The 25,212-nt window shown below is 37.7% G+C and overlaps 1 long non-coding RNA gene across 1 annotated transcript in view; it reads left to right on the top strand.

Annotated features, from left to right (window-relative positions):
* The window catches only part of LOC114134561 (uncharacterized), a 43,064-nt gene that overhangs the window by 1,335 nt on the left and 16,517 nt on the right, over nucleotides 1–25,212 (top strand). The gene's annotated exons all lie outside the window — the stretch shown is intronic.

Below are 25,212 nucleotides of genomic sequence, written 5' to 3'. Positions count from 1 at the left end.
AAGAGAGAGATTTTCTTTCACAGGTTATGTCTCCCACTGTCAGGTCATAGTGACAGTTTTAACAAATATTGAAACACATATTTTTCAAAAAGTTACCTACTGCACCTTTAAGATCTGACTTATGTGCGGATGCAGGGTAACAACATGTCTGTATATCGCAAAAGAAAACAATTTTTAGTTTAACTAATGAACATGTGCTTGTTAGCCTTTTTTTTTTCTTTAAAACGATAGTGTAACTATGATGTAAATGTTTTCATTTCTTTGAAATGTCACATTTCTTCTAGCTGTGCATTTTAGGTGATGTTAGGGTTAATTCATTGAGACCAATTTGTCTAATATATCCCTTGAGATTAGTGTAATGTAAAAATGTCTCTCAGCAGCACTAAATTAGACTCTAATTAGGACTTCATATCAAGAATTGAAATTTATGGATTTTTAAATACATGAACAAAGCATCTTTTTGGACAGCTGATGTTTCTTTACAAATAACTGAGGGACTTTAAACTTTAATTGGCAAGATTGTGTGTAAGTCAAACATTCTTTTTCTTTCTTCCATTGTGGGTGGACAATGCACAGAAAGCTGCCATCTGACCTGTGTCGCATCAGAAAATAGAGTGCATTGTTGATGGGCAGTGTACTATGATGTCTGAGATGAGCTTGAGGTCTCGAGCAGCATGTTCACCGGCACAATCCGTGGGTCTGAAAGGGCTCAGCGCTCTGTGGTTGCTACAAAAGGGGAGCTGTGTAGTGGGATTGCTCCGGCCAGATAAGATCAGGGCCTCTGAGGAAGTCTGCTCTGATTGCTACAAAGGGCTGAGGTCAGGGGCTGGAGAAGCAGTTTATTCATCTAGGTATCAGAGGATCAGGGGGCTTTGGTGGGGAGCCGCGTGTTTAATAGGTATAAAAGAATCCATGTAATGCAATGGTATAAAAAGATAAAAATCAGAGGGGGGTTTGAGGGCTATGCACTGTAATAGCTCCAAAAGCCAGGGGATCAGAGATTTTGTTGCAGCAATGTCTACTCCATTTCTTGTGTGCAATGCTGTGCATTTTTGTGCATGACCGTATGTGTTTGCGTGCATCTTTGACTGCTTTAAGAGGCGTCCTGGACTATGTTTGAAGCTGTGGTGATTGAGGGGAGGCAGTGAAATGATGAGAGCTTCGGAGGCTGAGAGTAAACAGGGCAGCGGCACACCCAGTGTCGCTAACCAGCTGTGAAGCCTGCTCACAGTAGGAGATGAATTTACAAAGGATGTGTCCCTCTGATATCCAAGCAGGGCTGCACTGATCTTTGCTTCACGGCTCTTGGCGCACCATTGTAGTGCCAGGCACTGAGCCACTAATAGTACTTAGATACCTTAATGGCAGAAAAACATTTACATTTTGCTTGTGGCAGAGGGGAATGTGGATGCGGACGTGTGTGTGGGATAAAAAATAAATAAATTAAAAAAGCGTTTTCTTATCTTTCTTTTATTTTGTTCACCAGTATATGCATATACATTTTAAAATATGCAACAATGTATAATTTACTTTTCACACAACTGGGTTAAGATTCTCACAGTTTGATAACTGGTACATAAGGAAAGAGCTAAAAGAAAATTGTATTTTATTAACATGATATAACTAATTTTAATTTAAACAAAACCTATGTCCCTTTGTCTCCTAAAATGCTATATACAGAACCTGTCTTTCATACACAGGCTTTGGCAAAAATATAAAATAAACACCATTTTTCAATGCTTTTTATACAGTTTATCACACTCTTGTCATTTTGCTTCTACATAGACTAGCAAGGCTTTGTAATACCCTTGTAGCTGATTAGCTAGTTAATTAGTTAAGTAGTTGTTGTAATTAGCTTCTTGACAGACATGCCATTTCCAGCTTGCTATTTGTCACATGAAAACAGAAATATCTTTAATAAGAGTTTTGTGTGTGTGTGTGTAGTAGTAGTCTTCTGTCAGTACAGCTGACCACCAGTGTGCAGCAATGGGGAGGTGTTTTCACCCTATGCTTCATACAGCAAGAGAAAAAAAATATTTCTGCTATATCCTGAAATGGCTTTAAAAAGCAGGAATGATGTGATTTAAACATAAGCAATTTTTAAATCAAAACTGCAAAATCTTGGTTATCTTGGTACCTGTAGCCAGCCCATGCTTAAAAGAGCCAGACCGTTATCAGGGATATTACTCACCTTATACAAATGATGAGCATTTAATTCAGTAATACCTCAAACCTCCTTTGAAATATTGCGCTGATTTAAAAGTCACAGATCAGAAATTTGGCAATTTAATACATGAAATGCTTTCATGTATTAGCAAGGCATCAAATTCATACTCCTTACTTCCAGCTCCCCCCTTAAAAGACATTAACCCATGAAAAGCTCACATCCATATTTCACATCACAGTAGAAAAAAGATATGGTTCACCCCAGCGTTAAGATCACAATTCTATCATCCTGTGTCTAAATTCAATTAAAGGGGCACAGAATTAAATATAACTGTGCTTACCGTCTTAGCATAAACATGCACAAATTTTTAGTTGTAAATTGTTCAAGTCAAACGCATGCAGAAGGTGAGCAAATGCAGCTCATTATTAGGGCGATTGATAATATTTTGAAACTGTATTTCTGTCCAAGCGGCTAGATGCAGAAACAAAGGCTGCAGCCTGAAGCTCATTAATCATAGTCAACGGGCTGTCCGGGAGCAATTTGCATGACCGAGGTGGCTGCACATGCTGCTGTTCAGATAGGCTGCTGGATCTGCCTCAGTTTGGCCAGGCCGTTAACTCTATGTCAATCACGGATAGCCCAGTAACAGTATGACGGAGGAAGAGGAAAAAAACATTTTCTTCTCATTACAGAACACTTCTTTGTCTGTTCTCTCCCTCTTTCTGTTTTTATTTCAGCTCAACTTCCTATTCTAGCTAGGGCTGACTTCATTGTGCTGCATAGAAAATTGTCAAAGATGTGCATTTCTAAAGCAACAAACTTTTTCATTCACTCATTTGTGTTAACATTTAACATGACTGTATTTTGTATTGTATGTATCTCGTGTTTTTCATAACGGTTGACAATCTTATCCTTTTTGTCAATAAGTAAAAGCTATTTCTATGATGATTTTTGTCATCTTTGATCAATTTCAACTGCAGATAATTGAGTTGAGGTGCGATGCAGAAAAGTTCAAAATGAAGCACAGTTTTACAAAGCTGTAACCTCCACGCTGGGTCGATGCTGTGAATGCTTCTAATTATCTCACTGTGAACTTTCAAAAAAGAGGCTAATTTTAATTCTTTTTTTGCTTCCTATATGTGTGCGTCTGTGCTTTCAAGCCTGTATCGGCAGACAGACATTGCGGTGTATTTTTGTGTGTCACTCATCCACCATCAACACCACCACACACAGACGTGTGAGCGCAGCCCGCGTCTGGCCCCTCACCGCTTGCTGGGGATCATGCTGTACCCCCCACTACACCCTCTCCCCTCCTACCCCACAATCCCCTAACATCCTGGAGGCATTTTTCTCATTATCAAATATTGTTTGATGTCTTTGTTTCTTGATGATTAACCACGGTCACCAAACACTGGTCTGGATTGTTTAAAATTTAATTTTGGGAGGACAGGTGGGGGGGGCTCTCAAGTACCTGCAGCGGGGCTGAATGATTGGGGAGGGAACACCCGTGTTTTATGCATTCCATTTTCCAACGCAGACATGCAAGAGGACTCGTTTTGAAAAAAACACAATAAATCCTAGAGAATCATTAATGGAGTTGTAGTCCTTTTTTACGACCCTTGTTATTCAACGTTGTATTGAGACACAATAAATGAAGGCATTACACATTGAGTCAAGTTTTTAGAATAATTATATTGAATATTACTGCTTGCCTGGATATATGTGTAAAACAAATACTAAGGTGCACATATTTGTTTTTCCAAATTATACTTATTGGAGCATCCTCTGATGCTCTTGACCATGCTTTTCAATGTAATTTTTGCATCATGAAGACAAACAGCCTGAATCGGGAATCAAAGATTTATGATGGAATAAACTTTGTGAGCAAACAAATAGGAAAACAATGCTCTCCCTCTAATGCCAGCATGTCAAAACTATATTGAATACTTGAAATATCTGTGTATCTGAAGCCTGAATAGCAACCATTATATTGGTGTAATGATATTATCCCCTGAAATTTGGAGTGAAAGAAAAATGGCAGAAATGAGCAGTACCATTGTCTCCCCCGTTTTATTTAAACAAATTGCACGAGCGGAGAAAGAGGGAGAGAGAGAGACACAGGCTGACGGAGGCAGAGAGACAAAAAGAGAGAAAGTGCTCTGTGAATGAAAGGTTATGCGTCGTCCCTTGTGTTTGTGTTGTCAATAACTGGAGAAGGCTGTCAAGAAAGTGGGGAGATAAAGGTCAATAACTCAGGCAAATGTGTTCGTGTTTGTTCGCTCCTGCTGATAGTGCAGCAAACGTCAGAGTCTGTGTCTGACACCGCACAATAACACAAATAGTGAGGCTATAGCAGCAGAATAGTCATTATTAGTAGTATTATTATTGCTGCTGCTGGGAGTGAGAAGGGAAACCTCAGCACATGGCTGTGACAGCCGGCTCAGTGTCACTCAAACATCACTCCGTAATGAAACATGCCAGAGATCTGAAACAACGATGATAAAGTGTAAACATACAGAGATTAAGCTTCCGCATTATTTTGACGTTTGCCATACGGTCTTAACCCCTTACAGTCTGAAATAAGAAATAATAGTCAGGAAACTACATATTTATTGGATTCTTTTAGCAAGGCAGTCTTTTACCATCTGGATCGTAACTGATACACAAAAAGAACAATGATAAATTATAAACGTGCAGCGATTACGCTCCCTAATCAGTTTGACATCTTAACCATTTAAAGTTTGATGCTGAGCTGATGGATGGTTTACACAAAGCATTTATTTGAATCCACTAACTTTCCAATTCTTTGTTTCACAACTGATATTTTTTTATGGTCAAAACGATACAGATTGAATGCATCACAAACACATGGCAGAAATAAAATATACATTTTTTTTAAAAAGGTAATTTTTAAAAAGATTAAGTGATATATACTCAAATACATATGCTTTCGCCTCAGTTTTATAATGAAAAATGAAGTGTTAGATTTTTTTGGTTGTATGCCTTTTGCTGTATCTACTACAAAATATATATTTTTTGTAGTAGATAAAAAACCATTTCATGAGAACATTTACTTAATGAAAATTCTGCTTCTTTAGTAAGTGGTTATATAGCCATACCAGAGAGCAGAAGAGAAGTGGAGGATTTGCTATAGCAGCAATTTGAGGAATTTGCCACTTTTGTAAAATATGTAGAGTTCTCTGAATTATACAAAAATTATACATATTTCATTTTTGTCTTAAATGCAAACTTTGAAGGAAATTGAATATATAAATAGAAATGATTTATTAATTTGGCACCTTTTATTGCAATTTTTATGTTCTATTTTACATTGGAATATGATGTATTTATATTATTTTTACTACTTTCAACACAAAATTTTTATTACTTGTAGTGTAGAAAATACTTTTGCTCTTGTTAGTCTAGCCATTTTAGAAAGATATTTAGTATTATGAAGAGAGAAGACAAGAAACAACTTTAAATAATATCCTATTTATGCAACATAATGTTTAGTGGTTTTGCCTGAATTAAACTCACTGTTTATACACAGTGTTGTTTTATTCTGTTCCTGCTTAGTGCATTTTCGTTGCCTTGAGAGCAATAAACGCACAATTAACAGACTTAACTAATTCATGAGGAACATTGTAAAACTAACAAAAGGCGTAAGTACTGTACAGACACCACTGTCACTGGTGAATATTGTTATTGTGTTGCTTTTAATTGCAGACTGAGGAGGTGGCAGAGGAGGAGGAGGCCATGTGTTTTGAATATAGGTCTTTGGTTACCATAGCAAAAAAGAAACACAAGCTTCCCACTTATATTTAACGTCAGAGGGTACGTGGAGGTGTTAAATTTTCTACTTTAAGCCAGTTGCAAAACTAATGACCCTTTTTAAAACACAAAGACAGCAGATAGTGAGCAGTAATTCCTCAAACAGCAGCGTGAAATCCTCTGGCCATTCAGCTTGATCTGTGGTCAAAGAAAAGGTCCCACTACTTTAGTTTCCCATTATCACACAAGCTTCCTCCTTCTAGTTATATTCCTTTCTGTCTATTTTCACTTTTGTCACTTTGAAATCAGCCCTGAATGAGCTTGTTCTCTGTATGAATCTGTAGTAATTAAACCTATAAATCATTTTAAGTGTATTGCCTGAAAATGCAGATTAAAATCACTGCTTCACATTCTTAGCTTTTTGTGTAAACTTGAGAGGTTTTATTTGCCATTGTCCACAAAATTTGCAAACGTGTCTCAGTGTTTTCCGCAGATGAAGCAGAAATGTACCTGTAGGAGGTGTATAAAGTCCATAGGGGAAAGCGGATCCCTATGCCTTTTGTCACCCGCTCCCCAGTCAGTTTGTTTGTTGTTTGTGGAGGCTCGTAGTGGTTTACATTACATATGATTATGTAAATCTGGAGCTGTTCTTGTGCATTAAGGGTCGATGCATTTTCAAGATCTTTTCTGTAGCAGTCAAGTTGTTATTTTGGAATGCTTTTATTATTTGAGAGTGCAACAAAGAAAGTCTTTTGTTCGCTCTTTGCCACACACACACACGCACACGCCTACAAGCATAGGCAAACACACTTTTCTGTGCACTTTTCTGCTTCTGTCCATGACTTACTACTGTCCCCTAGTGGCACTATCTTCCACAGCCTCCATATCCATTTCCATCAACTTTCCATACTTCCATTCACCTGACTTCCCCCTGTCCACGTCATGCTCCCCAACATCCCCCTCCCTATCTTATCATACTCAAACATTTAAAGGGCTGATTTGTTGTATTGTATGACGGAAAGCTCCAATTATGCATTGCTGTGTCCACAGTGCCTTTGCTTTCAATGGAGGGTTCAAACAGAGTCAACAAAAACAGGAACCCTGATGTTTTGTGGCTATTGTGAGGCCAGGACTCATGTCAATAAGGTATTGTTTGGTCAGAGTGCCACTCCGAAACTGCAGGGAGAATGTTATCAGACCTGTAGAAATTGGCTATGTGTAATGGTGTTAAAATGCAAGCAGGATTGTTTGAGCAAGCACAACACAAGTGTAGACAAGAAATAGACCTCAATGTGGCTTAAAAATCAGAATTCTTTATTTTATTTTTTTCAGAAAAATAATCACAATGACAAAGCAAAGTATTTAACCAGTAAAACCAGTAAAAATAATAAATTTTATTTAGGATATTATGCAAGTTTAAAGATGCAGATACAATCATTTTTACTCTAATCTGATTCAACATACAATACTGTTTTCTCAAATTGTGTTCTCTTTGTTCTGTAGACTTAAATGTAAATGGATAGTATTTATTTGTGTACAGTATACTTTATCAAATAGATATTTTTGCACAAATATCAATTAACAACTAGATAACAGCCAGTAGAATCACCTTCCCTAAACATTTTAAACCTTTGACTTGATGTGAATTGGTTTTTGAAAAAAATATTAATACAGTAAAATTTTAAAATGTACTTATTTATATACTTTAAATCTGATCTAGAAAGAATATTTTCCTGGTAACTACATCTACATCCATTCAAACACCATATTTGTAATTATTGTTAAATTTTCTTCATTTGCTCATTTGTTTATTGTTGTTTTGTTTTTGTTTTTTGGGGGGATAGGGGGGTTGGTCACATTTTCATTTTTACTCCCAGCCTGTAATTTTTTGTTTCTGAAAAGTGTTTAATTAAAGCAATTTAATTTTCAAAACTTGCACTGTTTATTGACAAACATGGGCTGCAGGTTGAGAATCTCAGCTTGCTAACAAGTTTTAATTCAGCATTTTCACAGTTGCTAAACAAGTTAAAGCATACAATGTTAATGAATAGTGTTTAAAAAAAATAGTGCTAAGCTTTTAAAATCTATTTTATGTACTTGAAATGTGGTCTAGGTTGCACGCAACTGGTTTCAACTATGGGTCCTTTAAATAAAATGTGATTTTAAAATATATGTTTTATGTGCTTTTAATTGTCTGTAATAGTTAATCTGATTTTTTTCATCTTTTTAGTCATGTTCTAATATTTATGTAGTGTCCTTGTAATGCACTTTGTAATTTTTATCTGTAAAATGTGCTTTATCAATTAACTTACTTATAGCTTACATGTAATATGCAATGACTACCTCTGGGTTAAAAAATGTACTGAGGCATATAATGTTACAGAATATACGTTAACATTTTAAAAGTATTCTAACATGGGATTAAAACCTTTTGTGTGCCAATATTTAACATGTGCCCTGGCCTGGCAACAATAACCTCAGGGTTAAGAAGCTCTGCTTGCTTGTAGGCTTGTTATTAGCATTAGCATTCTTGCTAAAGTAGCTAAACCTGGATACACATTCACTAAATTTGTTTTAAAGATAGCAAATAAAACCTTCCCTTTAAAATCACGGCCTAAACGTGTCCTTCATTAGCAACAGATTCCTTAAGATTAAGCCGCTCAGCTTGGCAGCAAATTTGACTTTAGCTTTAGCAATATTGCTAACAAAGTTCAATTCTTGCTTCAGCACAAGAAAATTGTTCCAGCTAAAATTTGTGTGACAGGTAATACATTTTAGTTAGGTATTTGTACAACAATTCCACCATAATTAACATGTCAGGCTTACAGTTGACTGAACCAACATCTTAGTTAATATCAATTAGTTTAATATCTAATCAAAACATTTTAGGCAACATGTGATTTGTTACAAGTAAGATGTTACTAATGTTTTTACATTTCAAATCTAATATGTTTTAATTTTTTAACATATATTTCACTTTTTAAATTTGTGAAATTCTCTACAATTTCTTAGTTTTGGAGGTTTTTGTAAAGGACCTATCTTCATTTCTAACATTGAACAGAATTAATCTATATATGTTTTATAATTTGTTTTTCTTTCCTGATTGCTGGTATTCCATATTCAATTGGCAAGATAACTTGGAACAGAGCTAATAAATAAATAGGTCAGCCTCCACAAGCAGGGTGCAGATACACACAGTCTAGTCAGTCATGTCAAAAGTCCAATTACACAGGTTATAGTGGATGGCACCTCTGTCTCCAGTGCCCCATCCCTCCTGGGATAGCTTTTCAACGAGAGGGCTATCACTCAAACCCAAACCACATTCATTCATTAGTCTGTTAAGATGGGCATCAATTATTCATCAAGAAGGTGGCCAGTGGATTATTACTGTCAGCAGCAGGCTTATTGTATCAAAGGTTGATTATGGCTTGCTTGATTTAGCATGATCTACTGTTTGGGTCATCAAATATAAAAGACAACTTAAAATACAAGGCACAAAATCTTAAGGTGAAGTTTTGCTAAGAAGTTGTTTATCCTGGTTTACTGACTTGATTTGGAGCTTAACATATTTTCATTTTGATTTATTTGTAAAATAACATTAACACCTTCCTTTCACCTTTCTTTGTTTTTTTTTATTGTGCTCACAACTTCTTGTCCTTCTTTTTATCCATGGCATCATCCCAAAAAATTTACACTCACACCACTCTGTTAAAAGGTTTTATTAGAATGTTAAGCAGTCCTGTGGGGATTTTTCTGTAAAACTATATGGGGTTAGCAGTAAAATAGTTGTTCCAGCCCTAAGCATAGACAAAAGCCAGAGACGACTGATTAGGGTATTGTTTCTTATTTTATCATTAAATAGTTATTTTTGTACTTATTAAATGTTTTAGAAAAACTTTAACTTTATTCGCACTTGGTTTTAGTTACAAATCTAAATTACATATGTGAATGAAAGGTTTTCTATTTTCTTGTACATGAGAATTACTTTTCACCTTAGTTTTTCATCATACAACTCACACAAAAAAACCCCTCTACAATAAGGTGTTAATAAATTATCTTTCCATCAGTGAAGTCTGAATATTAACCTACTTTTCCCTTTCATTTCACCACAGAACGCCTTTTGCAAACATACCTGGTTTGAGTTTCTTTTAAGCAAGCAGGCTGCAAGTGAAGCAATGTTTTAGCAAATACAGACCAAAGTGCTCTTTGAAACGAGCATCCTGTTACCACATTTCATTTTGGTTGCATGTTAGAAGGCCTTTTCCATGGGAAATTTCAGCAGGTTCAAAATATGTTTTTGGATTTAGTAAAAGACATTGAATATTGTCTGTGAATATACACCATGCAAAAAAAAATCATCTACTTTTATGTGCTTGAACAATGGGAGTGCATCAAGTCGAAAGAAAAAATTTCTTTTTTTGGGGGGGAGAGGGGTCTGAAAAATTCTTAAAACAATTAATTTTTTATCCAAATTAGCTGAATCTGATCTAAGTCATTTTGTGGTAAATTTTTAACTTCTCGATTTTCTCTGAGCATCACTTTTTTTCTGTCTACTACGCACAACTTCTCTATTGTGGATGGCCATCTCTATAGCATGATACCACCTTTACCATGTTACGCAGTGTGGGTGATGGGTTTTGGTTGATTCAAAGCTTTGACTTGGTCTGTCTCATAGAATCCCTACTAAATATTGTGAATTTCATCATAAAGCAGACACTGGACTTGCTGCTCAGTTTGTATCCACAGCAGACACCTTCCACATGGACATCTGTTTGAGATGTTCTAAAAATATGTTTAGTCCTGTGCAGTGGAAAGACACTCATCACAATAACGAATAAGCAATTTTTCATACGGATCAAAGTCACCAGCTGTTTTAATTCTTCCAGAATGCAGGCTGTGCATCCACCCTGTTTGCAACTCTCTGGGGATTGCCTTAATGTTGTGTCTTCCCTTTTTCCTTCTCTCTATACTGCACACTGAGACTCTTTCAAGAAATTGTCTAATTTAGTGGGTAAGAGGCGAAGTTATACCTGGGCTAGTTATGAAGAAGGTTGCTCCCTCGAGAAGCACAATGACTGTTTACGGGCGCCCTGACAATGCCTGAGCAGATGATGAAGCACCTGCCGGTCTTTCTACCATGTCTACTCCAGCCCTCTCTGCCTGTTAGCTCACCTTCATATACTCTGCTTTGTTTCTTCTTTCACTCTTCCTTCCCTCCACTTCTTGTCGTATCCTTCCTCTCTTTTGCCCTTTGTCTTGCTTTTTGCTTCGCGCTCCGCAAAGCCACACATTCCCTACTCAGGTTTGCATTTTACAACCGTCCTCACTGCTCTCCCTGTAAAGCAGGCCTATCTACACACTACGTCCGCTCCTGAAAGTGAAAGAGCTTTCCTCGTTGTATATCTTTGCCATACTTCTCCTTTTACACCACGCATCTACACACACACACCCACACGCAAACACAGATGTATGAACCCGCAAACAGAACTGTGGTCAGTTTTTGTTTATGATGGGGAAAGGCAATATCGAGATTGTTTCAGAGTAGTGTCATCAGGTGAAATGTATCACTGTCAGGAGTATGTTTTATGTGTCTGAGTCCTCAGCCGAAGCCATTTTGGGAAACAGAAAATAAAATATCATATGACCTGCTCTGGTATAAAAGTAAACTATCAGCTGTAAATCCGATACACAGCCACAGTTGCCTGTGTGTGAGCAGGAACGGAAATGAGATCTCCTTTACATAGAGCTTATACCTGTGTCTCATATGTTTAAAAAACTGTTAATCTCATACACATGTTAAAATTTAGGGAAAAAAATCACACATTTTATTATTTTCTTAAATTTGGTGACAATAATAAAAGGAATGCATGTAAATAAAACAAAGACGTCAGTTCTCTGTGATCATTTTCAGACTTGAGTATTGATTGTAGCATATCTTTATATTCTCTTTTTCATAATATTTAAAAAAAATATATATATGTACATGTTTTATAAAACCTCTAATTTACTTATACATACAAAATAAAAATCTGAATCGAAAGCATTGCCTCGCAGCTTCTTAATCTGGTGTGCTGTATGATTTTTGCACCTGTAATTAAATGTCGGTTTATGTAACAGACAAACACTAATAATAGCCAGAGCTTTTCTGGGGGAACCCAGTGGCAGCAAAAGCCCATCCATCAATGTCCCTAATGAGGCCACATCCTGACTAGCCAGTCGAGCCTCCCTGGACTGCTCTGTCTAATTTCCAATGCATTATTATATGCTATATGATAAACACTGGAAAACACACAAATATGAGCCAGGGCATTGTGTTAGACTAAGATTTTACTGAGTATGTGCAAGTAATATGATAATAATAATAATAATAAAAAGACATTCAACTCAAATATCTCATGCTCTAAAAATTGTCCTTATAAGACAAAGGAAAACTGAGTCTGATACAGTTTGCTTCTGGGACACAGTAGAGGAGCAAGAAGGCCCTTTTCCTCTTTGATTATTACTATTTATATTTTTTAAATTCCAATAACATTGATTTCTTTATTCCATTAATTTGCATATAATGTTAAATTGTTAAAAAAAAAAGGGCTCTATTATCTTTACACACCTAAAATTTCTGTCTGCTACAAAAATGATTTGAATGCATCTCTAAGAAGATTATCATTGGAATGGGAGTAGGATTCAGCAATATATTGTCATTCATTACATGTTTTTCACATTCCTGGTTTTGTTGGAGCAGGAGCGTCTTTTCTGTATCGATTACAAAAACGATACACAAAAGTTATTGGAAGTCTGGAAGTTATTGCAGCAAAACTTCCAGAAAGTTTTGCTGCAATAAGCTACGTTTGGAGGGAAACAAACACTACGTATCCCACCTGCGAGGCACAATCTCCACAGTGACCTGTGGAGATCTTTTTGTGGCTTCTACATAAAAGCCACAAAAAGTGAAATAAAAAGCCAACGAGGCATATTCTTGTGTTACTAACTATCTTTTCTTTGTCTCAGCTCCATATGAATATTGTAGCTCCATTTCGCCAAATACTTGTAGGTGGTCTGAGATCCATGCTGAATTTGAAGTGTTCCCCCTCACCTAGTGATTAGTGTGCATTAATGTAACAATACCAAGAGCCCACTCCTAAATCACTTGATATTTTTGCTGTTTGTCAGCATGAAAGCCACAGCAGTCAGTGTGTCAGCAAGTAATGACATAGGAAGTGACGTCTGACAACTACAGCCTGCCACTGTGGTTGTTTCCTTAAGAGCAAAAGGAGGTGGCCACGTCTCGATGCTAATGGAGGAGGAGAAAATGGCCGTGTCACTCCTGTCAACGTATTATGCTTTTAATCAAGACAGTTGTTGTCGCTCTTTCAGGCCCATAATTTTATGCCATTAAAAGTGCCAGGGGGGACGTAACGAGGGAGGTGGTCTGTAAAGTGGAAGCAGTTGTTGGGGTTTCTTTACCTCTTGCTCCTTCTTTTTTGTGCTGAAAACTTTTTGGCATTTCTTGAAAACATAAAGAGCAGTTGGCGCTTTAAAGTGTTCATAAAGTCAATCATGTTGGCTTGAATTACCCAGCAATCTCTGTCAAGTTAGTCCTCCTTTAGCTGCCACGCCACATGGATGTGTGGGAGGGAGTGTGAACGCGCCTTCATACATGTGTGATCCACGGTGTACATTAATGTGCCAACTGAGTGGGAGACGGGGAAAGTGAAAGTCTGAAACTTAAATTGAAAAGATTATGGCAGAACACGTTTCTTTGTTTTAGCTGCCTTTTAGTTGTCCGAACACCAAAACTCTGGGGCTGAATTTCAAAACCCTGCAGGCCGGAGCAACTCTCGACACCTCTACTTGAATTGCAAGTAATCGAAAATGTTCTCAGGCATTACTGTCACTTGCCTGATTTGTATGCATGACAACCTTTTTTTTTTTCATCTCAAAGAATACCAGACCCACAAGGTCTTTACATTATGTGCAAACATTTGCAATTATGATGAACTGTAGTAGCTTATCTAAAAAGAAACAGGTTCTTACTGATGGACAAGGAGACATTTTAATAAAATAAGCTGCTTTGAGCTGATGAAATAAAGATTGCTTCACCTCGGGGCACACTCAAATGAAATTATCAAGATGATTGTGTGCCCGCTGCTCCCGTTAACACAGGTAGCAGCCTAATCAAACTGCACTTGTTACATGTAGCATTTATGAACAATCTACTCTGAAGCATTTCTGGTTTTCATCCTTTCCACAAAAGCTACAATCCTCCCTCACTCTCTTGCACTTCATTCAGAGGGATGCACTAATGTTAAAACCATGTGTTATTTCCAGAGGCCCAAGTGAATAGACACTGCAGTTCATGCAGTTTTATGCGTTCAGATAAACATGACTCTGATGCCTCTGGAAGGAGTCCTCGGCTTTAAAACAATGTTGGTGTTGAGGCGACAGACTGACTGGCAATGGGAAACACCTGTGCGAGGGCGAGCAGCTTGGGCAGTACAGGGCAAAGGGGGGAGTATGTGTGAGCGTGTGTGTGTGGGGGGGGGGGGGGTTGCACAATTGCTGGAGGAAGAAGGGAAGACATGAGGGAGATATAAAGCCGGTTTGAAAGGCCACTACATCCTCCACATTTGCTGCTGTGCTGAGAAGTGGATGTCTGAGGGAATTAGTTACACTGATGTCTTGGTTGTTGCTGCTTAAATTTTAACAGACTTGTGCCAGAATGGAAACTTTAGCCTGAAGGGCTGCCAGTGAGCAGGCAACTGTAATATCCTACAAAATTATTCATACCCCTTGAAATTCCCCATTTTGTCAAAGTGGAAGGAAAAGAATAATGCAGTTTACACATAAAAACGTAAAATGTTGTTTTTAGTTACTCGTCTTTACTCTGAAAGTTCTTTATATACTCCAGTGCAACCAATTACCTTAAGAAGCCAAGGATTAGCAAACAGAGTGCACCTGTGTGCCATTTTTAAAAAATATAAATCCAGATCTCAGATAAGACCAAAAAGGAAGTTTGTGGCCTATTGTGTGGAGGAAAAAAGTACAAAGCACAACTTAAGTCTGCAAATACTAGAATGCTCATAACTGCTAATTTTAGCAGTTCTAAAAACAAACATACATTATTCTGCCACATACTGCTGTATGTGTCGGTCTATTACATAAAACTCCAGCAGGATATACTGATGTTTGAATTTGTAAGAAGACAAAACGTGGAAAAGTTCAACAAATATGAGTATATGTTCCTGTACTAATGAACTACAGTGATAAATTACAAGAAAAAAGAATGATGCAAAAATAGAATATAAATACATATATAAAAAAGCGGTTCACAAGTCACAAGAAAAACTTTAGATATATGACACTATGTAAGATCTGCAGCATTTTAAAATCACATACATAAAGCATTTTTTCTTTTTGCACACTGCACAACTTCTATGTATATATTACAAAAAGGCACAAACAGAGAGAGACAAGAAACAAATGATTGCTTGAGACTGTTGCAACAAATGAGAAGAAAGAAATGTTGCTCCTTTAAACTAAAGTAAAATAAAAATATGTTCTTTGAGATGTTTTATTTTAATTTTTTATTTCAGTTTTACTCTTATAGTTTCCTGACAAATTTATGTTAGAAGTCAATTAAGGTGATAAACAAAATATATAAATTGAAATCAGAAACAAACAAAACAAAGTTTGTGCTGACTTCACAAACGTTTTGTTACTATAATCATACCATTAATCTTTAAAACATTAACATCTAAGGATGGGTTCTGCTGAAACAAGTGTGAAATAAACTATTGGTACATTTTAGCATAAACTCTCAGCAGTATGTTGCAGAAAAAAATTTAACATTTTGTCTTTGACTGATATATTTTTATTTATTTATTTTGCCTTCAATTTAAAATTCTGGCTTAGTTAATATTCTTAAGAGGTAATGTTCATTAGTAAATAAACCAGCTCGATTCTAGAAGATGCAGAAACCCACCATCAAACTGCTTTCACTCATTTATTCTAACCGTTGGATGCTGATGTATTCGTATTGACTGTCTTTTCATTTGAAGCAACTCTCTAAACATTAGAAATGGTTAATTATTCATGTAAATCTATTTTCAGTATAATTCAAAATTTTTTTATGAAAATCATTTTGCTCCTGGAAACAGAATTTTAAAAGAAAATTAGACTAACGTACCAGCTAAGAAATGTATGCACAGCCCATAATGAAACAAAGATCACACATTTTTATGTTTTTTCAACCACAAAACAAATAAAAAAATAAAAACACATCTTCCCCTGCTGTATATCCATCAGTCTCCTTAGTGCTCCACCCTCAAGTTGGGATGATCATTCCATCTCCATCTTCTCTATCCTGAGGTGCCTGCTGCCAGTTTATAACACTCTTCCTTTTAATTTTGCACTTTCCACTGTGTAAGCATCCATCTCCGCTGTCTGCAGCAGTGTCGGGGGCTTCACAGCACGCTGATGTGCGAAACAGGCTGATGTGGAGTCTGCAACTGACAAGAAATGCAAGCTCCAGCATCTATTGACAAAGAAAAAAAAGTCTGTATACTACACTTTTATTGATGATTTAACATCCAGGGAATTTTTTATTTTCCCTCACAAAATCTGAAAAAACAAAAAGTGTGAATTGATGTTTCATTTAGACGTTTGCTTCAGTCAGTTTATAAAGTTCAGTTTTGGTAGTTTTAAACAATATATTGAAACTATACTCTGATGTGACATAATACATCTTGTCTTAAACAGATATCCAGTTACTAACAAGACGTGTCATGTGCAGTATTTTAGTGAATATCACAGTTTCTGCATGTTTACATTCATCTCTGGCTAAATCTGGCAGTCGTGTGCTCTTGTAATATCAGGGCTTCATGCTGATAAATGAGGATCGAGGTGAATTTCAACACTCAAGTGTAAAATCGGTAGATCATCCTCTTGTTCGACTCCATTAGCTTCATTGCTCTTTCTCTCAAGATTCCAAAATAGTTTTTGTGCTGGATGTGACACATGAAATATCTCAAATTTAATCTTAATTTTGGACTCCAGGACCTTGTCTCCGGGAGCATCTTCCCATCACCCTCTGCTCTGCCTCTCTCTTTTTCTGCATCTAACAAAATTAATTACTGTATGTTTTATTTTATGAAGGTGTCAGGATGAAATGATGAATGGCTTGTAATATCAACAGATTAAAGGCACAATGTGATGAAGGATGCTCAGTGATAGTGCTTAAATGCAGACATGCACACAGCATCCACACACTATCTCCGGGGCTATTGATATCTGGTTTCATATTTGATATTAACTACATGGGGGAGCGATTATGGCCACAATGTCATTACCAGTGGTACAGAGGCATAATGGGAGTGAACTTTTCAGAAAGGTCCTTATAATTGCTGCCAGGATCATTCTTGATAAAATCCAATATTGATATGTACACTGGTCCCCTCATTATGGCCACAGATGAAAAAGAGCATTTCAGCATTCTTTAATGAGCACTGGTACCAGTGAAGGTCATCTTAATGGGGTTCAACTTGCTTTTGGGAGCCAGAGGTAAAATTCTAATGAGAAATAGGCACAGCTACACAGCTCTCGTAATTTTCGCTGCAGCCACGGATGCCATTTTAGTGTGGAGTATCACAGGAGTCCTCTGTTGTCATTTGCAACATTTCACGTCAACTCGAGCCGGCTTTTTTTTTCATTTTTTGACGCGCACTCAGATGAGCGCTCATTATCATATTTCAAATCCACTTGAAGCTCAATGTGGTGTTTATTAGAAACTGCAGTTTATTCATTGCTTACTTCTGGATGGAAGGGCATCCAAACCACCTCGCAGAAACAATAAAAGTTAAATCCCAGACCGCTGCAGAAAACGAGGAGAGGCAGCAGTGTTTGCACATGCATTTTGGTTATTCATGTGTTGATTTTGAATTTGCACATGCATTGTTAGAAAAATGCTTCAAGCCAGAGGGTCCTCCTTTAAACTTGAATTTGAACTGAATTTGGACCAAAAATTGAACTCCGAGGTGCAAGCGCAGTGGGGTTGGAGTCTAAAGTGGAGCGAACATTTAAGTCATGCTCAAAGTGTAGACTCATCATTTTTAACATGCACATGATAGAATGATCTCTGTTTAGCCCACCATGATTTCAGGGACAAAAATATAATATTACAGGTTTACTAATCTGAGAAGTCATTGAAAAATGAGAGAAAAGGTGCTCACCAATTAGCTACTTACATTTTTTGCAGCTGAAAAAAAAAGCCTGAATTGGACTGTAAGTTCATTTTTCTCCTGGGAAACTCATTGGTTTGACTTGACACTTGTGACAGAATAAAGCCTAAAATTTGTGTCAAGTCTTATTTTGCCATTTGTTGTTCACAATGCTTTATTATGGTTTGACTTTGCTTTGATTTCTTTTTTTTCTTTTTTTTTGCACTTCTGAGTTTTATCTTCCAAGAATGCTGATTGAAAAGAACTTAGAATAGAATTCAAGAAAATATGTCATAATTTTGATCAAAAACTAACCTTGATACTGCATATAATGTTCTGGAACATTTAAGGCAAAAACCACATTTGACAACAGAACAGAGATTCTGCACCACAAAAAACCCATTGGAACAACATACCCCTTAAAAATATAGGGGTAAAGCCCACGCATGAGGGAAATGGGAGATGTACGTTTGGAAAACAGAAAAATACCCCTGAAAATAGAAAACTCCTATTTTTATAGTTCAGACATAAACTAAATTGGCTGTCATGCTTTCTGCCCCTCCTTTCCTCTTTGCTCTATTATTAACATTTTGTAGGTCATGTCAGTTTAAACAGGATCCTCAGATATTTTCACCATGACTTGTATGCACAAGGGAGATGAGCTCAAGGTTAAGAGTCACACAGCTCTTTTCCCTTTTTGGCCACCAGAATAATTTTCAAAGTCACGAATCATCAACATTCAACTTCCTATTCAAAACAGTTTCGGCTCGAGACAACGATGAAAAAGATTTAACCCATACCGGCACAGGGGAGCTTAGGGGCATATAACCTTTGGGGAATTGAAATGAGCAATTTGTCAAATTTCATTCAAAGCAGTGAGGTGTTTAAAAGTGTAGATAAATTTCACTTAGTTTCCTTTGACTCAAACAGGAGAGCGCAGAGAAGGAAAGCTGCTCCATCTGATTTAGGCAGCTTATGTGAAAATATGGGGGAGTTTTAGAGGTGATAAAAAAATCCGAGGCAGTGAATATTATCTTGTAGATAAGACAGGCACCCCTTTTTTTCCACAGGCTACATCCATTTTATTACATCTGGCGGCAAATTAAGGTACGTGTAGAAAAAAAAAAGATTGAAAATGAAACCTGCAGCAAAGATTCAGCCTGATTTCTTTCTATTCTCCACGCCGACATTAGACGGCACTTCTCACATGGGATCCGCAGAAGATGACAATGAACCATAAAAAATGATATAGCTCAATAAAAGTACAAAAAGCCATGAGTTCATAAAGAAGACCTGGGAGCCATGTTAGGTTTGGTCCCTCACAATTCTTTTCGTCTCCCTCGGCTGACTTTTAGAGATGATTGCCTCGAATATTTATAGATGAAACACATTCAGGTTTGATGGAGTTAGTGTATCTGGATGCTTATGTTTACTGGCTCCTGATAGGCTGATAGGATCTCTCTTTTTCCTTTACGAAAGACATACAAAAACTTTGCAAAAGTATTTATGCCCTCTGGATCTTTTCACATTTGTTTCTATTGCAGCCACAAGCCTCAGTGTGTTTTATTGGAATTTTTATGTGATAGATCAACTCAAAGTATTATATGAAACTGTTTATGGCAAGGAAAAGGATATGAGGTTTTAATTAATAATTTTTCTGAAGAGTGGCATGCTTTTATTTTGTATTTGCAGACCCATTTTTTTTTTTTTCAACTATCCAAAGCAGGTGACTTTTGGGGTTCCTCTCTATCAACTCCAGATGTGTGTTTTGGGTCATTTGTGCTGCTTGAAGGTGAATCTCTATTCTATTCTGAAATCCATATATTTGCCCATTAACCATGGAGAGCTTCATCATCCCTGCTAGGGAAAAAAAAGCACCATGCATCTGGGCATGTTGAGTTTATGTTGATGCAACACATCAATAATAGCAAATCCTCAGCATCACAGGCTGGAGCTTTTTCCAGCAGTCATTGGGCGAGAGGCGGGGCACACCTTTGACGGGTCACCTGTCCGTCACAGAGACAACACAGAGAAACACAGGACAAACCACCAGGGACACACACTCATGGTTTGGCACAGTTTAGAGAAACCAAATAGCTAGTTGTGATTTGGGGCTGCAGCAGGAAGCTGGAGTACCCTGGAAGATCCATGCACAATCGGCGAGAACATGCGAGCTCCAGGCAGAAAATGGACGGATTTGAGCCCAGGACCTTCTTTCTGCCAGACATTTACATCTGCAAAAAGGCAATTAAACATAACAAGTGAAGTCTGCCCAATTTTATGATATCTTATTTCACTCATATAAAGGTTAAAAAGAATTATTTATTATCTTTGTTTATCTTTGTCTTACACCATATTGATAATATGTGTGTTTTAATCAAGTGAGCACAACCCACCAACATAGTTTATACATAGTGTCCAAAGTTTTATGCTATGGTGCTGGTTGGCCTGTTGATAGAATTTTCCGCCTGAGCTGTGTATTTCTGCAGCTCCTCTAGGATACAATGGGCCACTCAGCTGGTTCTCGGATGAATGCTCTCCTTGACTGCCTTTTAAACTTCCCCACAACTATATGTGTGACCTGTCTGGTCTAACAAACCCTCTGAGTCTTTCAAAGAGCATCTGGATTTGTACTGGGATTAAACTAGACTGTGTTTCTTGGATTTTGGTAGGCCTATTACATAAAATGCCAATGAAAACATTCAAGACTGTAGCAAAGTTTGAAAAATGTGAAGTCGAGAACACATTTGCAAGGCAGTGTATGGCCTATTATCAATTTAAATGAAGGTTCAGAAAACATTATTGTCATTACTAATAGCCCTGGAAAATGTTGGACATTGGTTTATGATGAGAATGAGAAATTATTTGAGGTTTTGTGGTCAAGAGGGATTCAGGTAAACACAAATGTTGGTTCATGTCACTGTGAGACCATGCAAATAAATGAAGTTTTAGTATTAAATTGAAATTAAATTGAGCAAACTGGTGAAGGCAGGCGCTGGTGAGCACCAACTCCTTCTCGCTTCAAGCATCAGCGTACGACTTGAGCTGTGTGATCTCAGCGAAGAGAAAACCCTGATGCATACAGGAAATAATCAGGGCAGCACAGGCAGGGCTCAAAGGAATGCTAATATTTTCAGAGTGCTTAAAAAACAATGCCACACACAGACACCGCCAAACACAGACCACCTCTACCCCACTCCTCATACAGAGTGTTCACACTTTAAACCACAATACATAGCCACGCATATATCACACAACAGAGAAAGGAGAAACACACACACACACACACACACGCACTCATAACCCCCTGACAAAACTCTCCCCAAGTGCATTTGCATAAAACATTAAGCTTAACAAAATGATTACACCTGACAAGTTGAGTTGGAGGAAGAACATCGCCTGTGGCAGCCGGTTACTTGCAGATCCTGCAATCATTCTCTCGTCAAGCAACTGTTTCATGGCTGCCTTTGTAGGTGCTGTCATGCCACCGCATCGAGATTAATCCTTCCCTTTTGTTTTTCTTTTCTCCCTTCCACCCCTCTCTGTCCCTCCCACAAATCCAATAAGTTGCCCTTAAATCAGGTTACCCTGCACCTTGCAGATAGCAGCATTGTGATGGATATACCGCAACGCATGCCAGGCAGCATGTTTTTATGTGGAAGTACTGTGAAATTGCACTGCTGTGATTTAGCATTATGGCGCTAAGTGTTTTTCTTGTAATGCAATTAAATGTGCATGTAAGCCACCCCCACACTCCTCAAACTATTGTGTACTCTATTTAATAATTTTACACACGCTCTTTTGTGACACTGCCATTTAACCTGGGGTAAAGTAGAATAATTTAGACTAGTATTAAAAGAATAACTTTAGAGTGTTTGCTATGGAGAACACAAGCCGGATCATTTTGGGAAAAAAAGATGACAATCAAAACATTAATATCCTTCCCTGTCATATAAGCCTGGTGAAAATTCCGAGCTCAGAATACTTTGCTGAAGGATAGCTTGCAGATAAAGAAAGAGAGATTATTGCCTCCTTTCATTTCTGCCCTCCTGGCAGCGGTAGGTATGGTAATATGGGTTTTGAATATTTGCAAGCGTAAACTTAAGAAATGAGTGCTGATAAGGAGTGACAGCAACAGAGGCAGAAGATATCTTCAGCATGACAGGCGATGTCAAAAACCCCGGTGACGCTGTCACTGTGACAAACTTTTCAAAAGAACAATGCACACACGCACGCCGTCATTGAAGTGCGCTGCTGCAAGCCTCCCTGACAGTGTTGTCCCAGCAGTTAAAAAATGGAAACATCACCTAATTATGCATACTATATTTTAAGCCAACGTATGTCAACATTCTGCCGACACTCTGGGAAAATGAGAGATTAGTACTGTAATACGAACAAGTTTTATTTACATTTAGACTAATATGTTGGCTTGGACCTTCTTTTTCAATTTTATTACAAATTTCAATGTCTTTTATTGGGATTTTGACAATTTAAAGCTTTTCACATAAAAAAAATAACTTTAAACAAATGTATTCTGAAAATGTACTCTGAAGACAAGCATCCCCACAGCATGATTCTGCCACTTCCACTATTAAAGTGATGCATTTATGGTGATGTGTGGTGTAAGTTTTCCACCAAACAAGCGTTTTGCACATAGGCCAAAAAAAGTCAGACATGCAGCAAAGGTCAACGGGCATCAAGAGTCCTCTGTATGTGGATCACACACTTTACCCCTATCCCCACCAATGACCTCCAGATCGCTTTTTACGTTTATTTTTGAGTCACTAGTGATCTTTAGTTACAATTGTTAGACAGAAAAGAGAGGGGAAGACATGCAGGACCAAATTCAAGGGTCGAGATTCAGATCCACGTGGATAGTTATTTCTTTGTAGGTGTGCAGTTGTACCATATTATTTTCCCTTTTTTCAGATGATGCTTCCTGAGATGGTTTGAATATTTCATTTGTTTTATTACCAAACTCTTCTTTCAATTTCTCCTCAAGTTTATCTGTGGTTTGTGTGCTATATTTCTTGGTCTTCTGTCACTAATGTTTTCTAATGAATCTCTGAGGCCCTTGCAGAAAATGTGAATTTATACCAAGATCAATTTTAATCAGAAAGCTTTTTATTTTTAAATCATGTATTTTTTCCCCCCTATTCACAATTCTGCACCACTTTGTGCCAGTCATATGAAAAGGCAAAAAATAAAATGCAAGTTTTGTGGTTATAACTTGGAAAAGTTTGAAAAACATTTGCAAAGGCATTGTGTCTGTTGTGAAGAGACAGTACTGCAGAATCCTCAGCATGAACTGCTCACACCCTACCTCCTCATAAAACAGGTGCTTGCCAAAAAATACAGGCTATTTTATTGGGTTCTGCTTGTCTTTTAATGTTAGCCATACTTTACTGACATTGTCACAGACCCTCGTCACACCTCTGAGAGAGGCTGTGTGACTTCTGAAAGTACCAGCTGGCCCATTGTTACGACTCCGGCAGCTGTGTCTATTTTCATAACTCGTTCTTCTTTTGTTCTGCTGCACCTTCGTATTTAAGCACGGAGACAGGAAGACTGAGTTGTATTTCACAATTTTCATGAACTCTTACCCTCATGACAGCCTAATGCTTAAAAAACTTTGCTGCGTGGTGCGTACGCCTGCATGAATGTATAAGGTCGTACATGCTCTGCGCGTTGCTGTGCACGTCTGAGTGACTGAAAGGAGGAAGCTAAAGTCTGTAATCACCTAATCCAAACATACACCCGGGGAATCTCATTACTGGACCTAGCAGTTCCATTTGAACCTTATCTGGTTTCAATCAGCCGGTTCTGCTTTGTAGGAAAGTGCCGAAACTTGATTCCTTTTGTCTTGAAGTCTGTGCTATCATTGCTCTCTTGTTTGTCTTGTCCATCACTGTGCTTTATAGCTCACAAGGTTTTTAATTTGTTATTAGACCAAGTTTAACTTGTAACAAAGAGTGGATTCTTGCAAGTAGCTGCGTGTGACATTAGGCGTTTTCCATCTGCAGAATGGATGTGCTGTCACAGGGAACTCCTGCTCACCCCTCACCCTTCCACGCTAACCCCAGTACTGCTCCCCCCATCGACATTCAAACGGACATTAAAACGAAACCTGACCCCGGCCCTGGAATCTGTAAGGTGCTGTGTTCCCCGTCCCCTACTCCCCCCTTTCCATGATTTTTGCCTCAAACAGGGAATCCTGTTTGGTGTGTGCGAGCGTGAGTATGTGCGCTGTGGCAGCGTCGATGTGGTCGGAGCAGGAGGTCAGACAGAGGTGAGCGCAAAGCAACGTCAGAGGCTGCAAGTGAACTGTCGCAGGAATCCCCAGATTAAAAAACTCCAGAAGGTTGAGAGTCGGAGATAATCACAGGATCTGGAATTCACAATAACAAACCGACCATATATCTACCTGTCTCCGGCCTTCCTCCTTGAGACGGCCAAAGGGTCAAACAAATGGCTGCATTCCATCACCAGCTCCATTTAAAAAAATAAAAAAGTAACAAAAAACTCCTGCCTATGTCCAAAAGAAGTGTTTAGTAGGAGCAAATATTACTCCTAGAGCTAAACCTTCTTATGCCTCTTAGCTTCTTTTTTCTTCTTCTTTCTTGAGGCAGGGGAGAAGAACATTAAAGGGATCGTTCAGGATTTTTGGAGGGAGGTTCAGTTAAAACATCATAACTCTCTTTAAATTTGATTCAAAGCGCTTGTATTTTCTGACTTTCTGGCATTATTTTTGTTTTATTGTGGTCAGGATTTATTAGTTTTACTTTGTAAAGCACTTTGCTAAATGCAAGGTATTTTCAGAAAGCACTGTATACATAAAGTTTGACTGATTAATTAATTTGGTCTGAATCCAGATTAGTTACACATCCACCACCTGCAGCCTATTAGTTCTTTCTTTGACTGTTCGTTAATTGATAATTGTTGTGTGTATGTGTGAGTGTGAACAAGTTAAAAAAGGTTTTGCTCTGTGCATGAAAGTTTGTGTTCTCCTTGCAGTAGAAAATTCTTAGCTTCATAGCCAAAACTAGAGTAACTCCTATTAAC

The sequence above is a fragment of the Xiphophorus couchianus genome, chromosome 19, assembly GCF_001444195.1.
Source record: "Xiphophorus couchianus chromosome 19, X_couchianus-1.0, whole genome shotgun sequence".
NCBI classification, from domain to species: domain Eukaryota; kingdom Metazoa; phylum Chordata; class Actinopteri; order Cyprinodontiformes; family Poeciliidae; genus Xiphophorus; species Xiphophorus couchianus.
This window is presented reverse-complemented; position numbering and strand designations above follow the sequence as displayed.